The sequence below is a fragment of the Lepisma saccharinum genome, chromosome 18, assembly GCF_977018435.1.
Source record: "Lepisma saccharinum chromosome 18, izLepSacc3.1, whole genome shotgun sequence".
Taxonomy (NCBI): Eukaryota; Metazoa; Arthropoda; class Insecta; order Zygentoma; family Lepismatidae; genus Lepisma; species Lepisma saccharinum.
This window is the reverse complement of record NC_139246.1, coordinates 44,881,654-44,888,597: the sequence shown is the minus strand read 5'-3', so window position 1 is coordinate 44,888,597 and position 6,944 is coordinate 44,881,654. Positions and strand designations below refer to the sequence as shown.

The following is a 6,944-nucleotide window of genomic DNA, read 5'->3' as shown; positions in this document are numbered from 1 at the left end:
AATTTTTACCACAGGCAAACTCCTGCACTGGCGTAGCCAGGGGGGCTGAAGGGGTTACAGCCCCAGCCGATATATTTAGAAAATAAGAAATCAAAAAAGAAGGTAAGTAATGAAATCGGAAAAAAATATCCCCGATAACCATTTTTGTGTTTGAATAACTTTTAAAATGAAGCTTGTATCTCATGAAAATAAAACGACAACAACGGTGTATCACCAAAATTTATTAACGCCGATGATCCAAGCATATTTAATCTCACTCTGTTCAGTAAAGGTTAGATCCATAACACTGAACCCGCGTTCGCATTCAGCTGTACATATTGATACAATTTTAATTGAATTCGCATAATCCTTGAGTGAGGTGGAAATTCGTTTTAGATTTTCTTTGTAGATGTGAAAATATTTAACTAGTGACGCTCATATGTTTTCACTTACATTAAAGCTCGCCTGACATCTCTCCATAAAACACGTTCATCTACAAGCCATGTGTGTGTGCATTTAATAGACCTGCGTTTTCAAACCGGCTACCAAAGATTGACTAAATTACTTCCGAACGTATGGTTTTACTATAATTCCTGAACTACTGTCCTCCTACGCGATGATTTAATAGTTTTCAATGTTTCAAGAGTAGCCATGCCAATTTCTTGCTTTGCTCTAAGAACTGAAGCATTTTGGCTTTGCATATTCAATGTTCGAACTTTCAGTACTTGTAGAGAGTCTTAAAATATCGCAAATTCCATCATAAATAACTATTTTGACAAATGTCTTACCAATCCTTGAAACCTGAAACTCCCACGAGTCGATCGGGGACCACCTCGACTTATTTTCATCACCCCCCCCCCCAAAAAAAAACCTACAGATCTCAACAAGCTCTCGAACAGGATTAAACAACGAAGCGACCCAACATACGTCATGAACACCACCAAGTTTTAGTATTCGATAGAAAAGTAGCCTAATTGTGAAACACCAGAAGTCTGAAAAAATACAGAATACATGGCATCTAAAAGTGAGACAACCAGGGGCACCAACTTTTCAAAAACATTGCGTAGGCTCAAACACTTATAAAGTTCACAAAAAATCACATAAAAAATTGGGTGGGTTCTGGTCCCACGGACCCACATAAATGGCGCCACTGTACAAAGTCGACATAAATTGCGTAACGATTTTTCTTTGTCGGTATGGTGTGATAAACGTAAATGAATTCAATGGAACACCATAAGTACAATATAGTTTACAAGTGGGTTGGAAATAATGATTCCCGGTTGAGAAGTGTCATTCATAAACAGAGATTTGATGTTTCAAAGCAGGAAGGGGGCTGAGAATCCCACCTATCGCCCCTTCAAATCGCACCCTGCATTAAAATGAATAGATGCATGTTCTTTACTCGCTACTTTCAAATGACAAAATTCTGTTTTTCCGTTTCATCACATTCCAAATGAACCCAAAACTATGTCTAGGGGCTTTATAATTTCGGAATTATCTGTTTTTAAATAGCCATAAATTAAAAAAATGTAAAAAAAACAACAGGAAATCCGGATTATGTTTACACACACACACACACACACACATACATACATACATACATACACACACACATGTGGAGGATGAATTTTGTACCTCGCAGATGAAAATTGTTTCTGCGCCACTGTTTATGCACCATCCAAGTTCACAAGTTCGCCCCGCCCCACCCAGTGTTTGCCTTTGTCTACTTTCGAACAAATTATAAATTCTATGGTTGTTTGATATTCATCAATAAACATTCTACGTAATGTACAAAATGGTATTTGAAAAACAAAAAACTGTGACGACAGGTGCTTTGACTCTGCCAAATACTACATTACGTATAAGGAAAACGTGGAACAAACTGCTAAAGGTGATAATCCGAAATTAATTATATTTTATAATAATGCTAGTGCAGGGTTGCTAAATATAAGTGTAGCAGACTTAGTGGTAAACCGAAGAAGTCACTGACTACCGTGTAAGGCTGTCGCCTCGTAATCAAGGGATTTTAGTATCAATCGCCGGTGAAGGCGCACTCCTCAGTGGTCTGGATTCCATTTTAAATCGTAGATACATGCCTGATTTTTGTTCTCCAAGCTTAAGGAGAACTTATACCGATCTTTTGTCTTAGAATGTAAATAATGCTAATTAGGTTACATTAGATATTTACTGTGGTAACAAGATGGAGACTGCACAAAAACAATACTTCTAGATGTATTCATTATGAAACTTTCTATGTCGTAATATACATTTTTTTTTATTATCCCTGTATTGCAGGGTGAAATACTGTCTCAAAATCATTATCGGAGTTGCAAGTAGTTGGTATATTGCAACAGAATGTTTATACCGTACATGTATGATAAGAACGGCTGTGGAAGTTTGCTACCCTGACCGCTTTCATTTGTTTTCCATCAGTCACAGCGGCGTAGGTGTATTACAAGATGGCGGCTCCCGTGCAGAAGTCCTTTTGGGTCATTGAATTTGCAAGGTGTGATTCTGCTGTTTTAGTTCAGCGATTTGGAAGTGATCCTCCGTCCGATAACAACATTCGTCCATGGTTTTTAACAATTTTTAAACAACTAGATGTGTTTGCAAATGGAAGGGTTCTGGACATCCAAGTGTGTCGAACGACATAAGGTACACTATGTACACTTGTTGATTTGTTGTTTACTCCCATTTAAGCTTTTTGTACCCCACATATAAAGAAAGTTAAACGAGTCTGAAACCCCGATAATCATTTTGGGACACGCTGTATTTCAGTGGGTTAAAGACTTCTGATATATCATCCTGTCCATTTGGGATACATGATTAATCCAAAAGGAACCACAAACGCAGCTCCAACCTTTAAGTCACTTCGGTTGCGTTCCAATGTGGGGAGCCCAAGTGGCGTGTTCTCAATTGTTCTCCATGTTCCCAGGCAACGGCTGACTAATTGTTTGGCATTATCAAGGTTCCCTTCCGATTGTTGGATTGGCTTTCCCGACGACCTCCGCCACCCATGGGGAATCTGGTTGAGTGAGGGGCGCCATGGTTTCACTTTCACATCAATGGGAACTGCGTCTGGAGTAATTGGTACACAAGCAGCGCGACCTCCCAAGGACGTCTACCTCTTCCCTTTCTTTATCTCCGTTCTACACCGACCCCCCCCCCCCCTACTTTTCACCCCGACATCCACAATTTTCCACCTTGATTTCCACTACAAATAAAAGCCTTTGACCATGTTACATATTTAGGGTTCTAAATAAGAAATAATAATAGCCTTATTTTCGAATAATTTCATTATTACTGTTAAGGAGTACATTTATTGTAGGTATGCATTTATTTTATACCCATACTAGCTGATTATCCGGCGTTGCCCGGTTATTTATTTATACCGATCTTCTATTAGACAGGAAAATAATGAATTCTAACTATAGTGTAAAATGTAACAAATTTATTTACAGACATTTAAAAATATAAGTACAGTATACAAATGATAAAGTAAAATCTTTTACAAATTCACTATAATATTAGTTTAACTCAAAACTTGATTGTAAACAACATTTTTAGTTTCACCTCCAGGGGCAAGAATAAATAAATTGAACGGCATTGGGAGTGTCACTATTCATCTTAGCGACCCCGAAAGCTATGGATTTCACACTAATATCGGTCGTTTTCGATTATTTTTACATGTAACCCTCTTCCCACCCACACCTTTAGGGGTGTCAGGGGTGTCTTACCCCCAAAGTATTTCTTTCCATATTGTAAGTCATATGTGTACCAAGTTTGGTTGATATTGCTCCAGGTGTTCGAGAGTTATGCCGGAACAAACAAACATACATATATACACACATACATCCATTTTTATGTACGTAAAATAGATAGATAATAAAATAAAAATATTATCTTAGTTTGAACTGGTACATTATTTTGCAACTTACGAAAAACTAAATATGCTGACCAAGGCAGTAATTTATTTTATTAAAAAACATAAACTAACGTAACGTTTCAACCTTCTAGCAAGGTCTTCTTCAGACTCTGTATCAAGTACAAAAAGTCTTTAATTTATATACACTGATGTTTCTGGTAAAGTCGTTGCTTTGTAATCAAAGGATCCCGGGTTCGATACCCAATGGAGAGACATTGCACAGTGGTTCGGATTTCACATAAAACTGCAGGTCCAGTACCAACTAGCCTATCTGTGCATAAAGTGGACTTAGAACAACAATTCATTCATTCATTCATAAACTGGTGTCTCGTTCTTGCTGTCGTTTGACCAGAGATAAATCCATTGTCTGTGTTTTGTCTCTCGTCTGCCACTTTGAAGACCACAGAATGTTGGTATTCTTCCTGGTATGCTTGTTAATACAATGGCTGTGCAAGTTTCCGTTTACAGTAAAAGTCAATGAGAAGTTTGATCCCCCTGCACTAATTTCCACTCAAATAATTCCCTACATCTCATTCTCGTTCCTTTTATGTATTTCTTTACTTGTACTCTTCCCTTTATCTCTTCTTTTACAGTATTTATACCAACCCATTTCTGTTATTCACTTCTTGTATTTTCTTCTTTCTGCATATATATCATACCCCTTAATGTATCTTTCTTCCTTCTCCTACAGTTAACGACAATAAAAGATGTGACACTCAGATCCTCATATACTTACTTCTCTGCAAGGCGTTATGTGTGTTGCATAACGCTACGGCGGTGGTAGAAGTTGCCATTGAAAATTTCCATTTAAAACCTACTTTTCGTCGCAGTGTTAGACAACACACATAACGCCTTGGCTTCAAGCTAAAATTTCAGGATCTGGGTGTCACATTTATTATTGTCGGTAACTGTACAAGAAACAAGAAAGAGACAGAGTTAGGCGTCTAGCTCCGTGTCGGAGTGGTTGCCACATTGCGCTATGGCGCCATCGGTCCAGATTTCGAATCCCGTCATGGGCCTGTGTGCTCTTTGTGAGCGTAACTTTATCAATTTCATCATATCATCACTCATCCTCATTGTCGCGATTAGGAAAAAGTGGCAGAAGAACGTCGTTGAATAACAAAAGTCAGAATCAAATCATGCCTTGTATACGCATGCCAGAAGTTACTGAAGGAAAATTCTTCGAACTTTGTATATTGCAAACTAGATTTTAACCTACCTCCCGTGTATAATAATATTTTCATGGCTGTGCACCTATCAGTTAGAGTTGTGATGCATGTTGAAAGTTTTATGAAAAGTGATGGTGTTGTTGTATTTCAAAATATTCTCTTCTAGACTGCCAAAGAATACCAACAAATTGCAGAAATAGGCTATTCCGTATTTGATCTACTTGAAACTGAAATCTGTCGCCACCGAAAATCAAATCTGGGACATCTTGATTACACGTTGACACTATTCCAAAAATTTCATGTAAATCAGCAGAGGCAGTGGAAGGCACAGGTTTTGGAACCTCTGCAGAATATACCTAGGTATACTTGTATATAAGTATGTATGTGTGTGTGTGTAGTTTCATAACTTTTCTTTGTAGTTTCACGTAAAATTCAACGATACGATCAATATGCAGAAAAGTGAATAAAAAAACAGTGATATTTTTGTAGTTACATTTTACCTACAGCTTGAAATCGTAAGGCAGATTCTTGTATTTATGCTAAACATTGGTCTTCGAGTTTAGGTGGAACCCAACTTGCTGTGGAAGGGTGTTATTATGCACGATATGCACTGAACCGGTTGCCTATACCGATTTGAATATACTTGATATTCAGAATTCCATATTAAATTGTCTATTGGGTAGAAACATTGACGCTCGCAAAAAAAAGAGAAAAAAAAGAATACGTCGAGTTGTGTGTCGTTAATGTCTAGTTCTAAGTTTCACAAAGTGGCATTTTGTATTATCTTCATATTATCCAACAAAGGTTCATTAATGGCCAGAGGCGGCGAAACTGGAGGGGTAAGGACAGTTTACTTTCTCTAGGTAGTAAGGTAAAAAGTGTGTAGTGAGGGGGGGAGCTAGTGCCCCCTCATGACGCCACAAATCGCCGCCACTGTTAACAACTGTGGTATGATATTTCTCAGGATCTTTATCGCTGCCACTACACATAAGCCTGCAGAACTTTGTCTTCTTTCTGAAAATCCCGGGATATATTATACGTAAATGGTATGTGTTGTATCTCTAATTGAAATCGTTAATATCTTGGCTGTAAGCAACCATGCAAAATTCGTAATAATTCAAAAATATTTTAAATCTCGTCTGGAGCTTTAGAATCGAAATTTGAAACTTTGCAATAGATGGTGCTGTAATGTGGAATAGTACAAACGAGTAGAAAATTGCAGAAATTAATGTAATAAACAAAGAACGACATGATAATCCTTTAATTTATTATAATTGCTTTAATCATGAATGATACTTAAAGATAACAGAGTGAGTCACGATGTATCCACTTAATTATCTTAACGATAGCAAATTAACATTATAATGTAATTGGTATTTAACTTAAACACAGAAAAAATATATGGACTAACATTTATCGAGTTTCAAATAATCTTGTGTTAATATAAATAGAAAGCAGGTACAGCGAAGAAACGTTAAGTGCTCGCTTCGGCTGTACATAAACTAAATTTAAAACTATACAGAGAAGATTAGTATCATCCCTACGTAAGGATGACACGCAAAATCGTGAAAAGTGAAATACACAGTGTGTCCCATAATTTTTCGGACTAGGACGAGAAAACAGGAACCGCAAACGCAATGACACTCTTGGGTGTATATTATTCAAAATACATTCCATGTGCTGCAATACACTGAATTGAACGCTCATACAGCTTGTCAAAACAATTCTGGAAGTATTTGACGGGAATAGTGTTGAGATACTCTTCCGGGTCTCGATCTGTCCTCTGGTTCGTATGTCGTTCATAGATGGAGGCAAATGAGCAAAACAACTTTCCGCATCAAAATATTACTCTACGTTATAGTATACTACAT

General features: G+C 37.4%; 1 non-coding gene across 1 annotated transcript; it reads left to right on the top strand.

The window, feature by feature from the left end:
• Positions 1-6,551: 6,551 nt before the first annotated feature.
• LOC146002719 (U6 spliceosomal RNA) lies at positions 6,552-6,658 on the top strand. The gene has a single exon (XR_014443755.1). It is a non-coding gene; the product is annotated as a U6 spliceosomal RNA (small nuclear RNA).
• Positions 6,659-6,944: the final 286 nt, after the last annotated feature.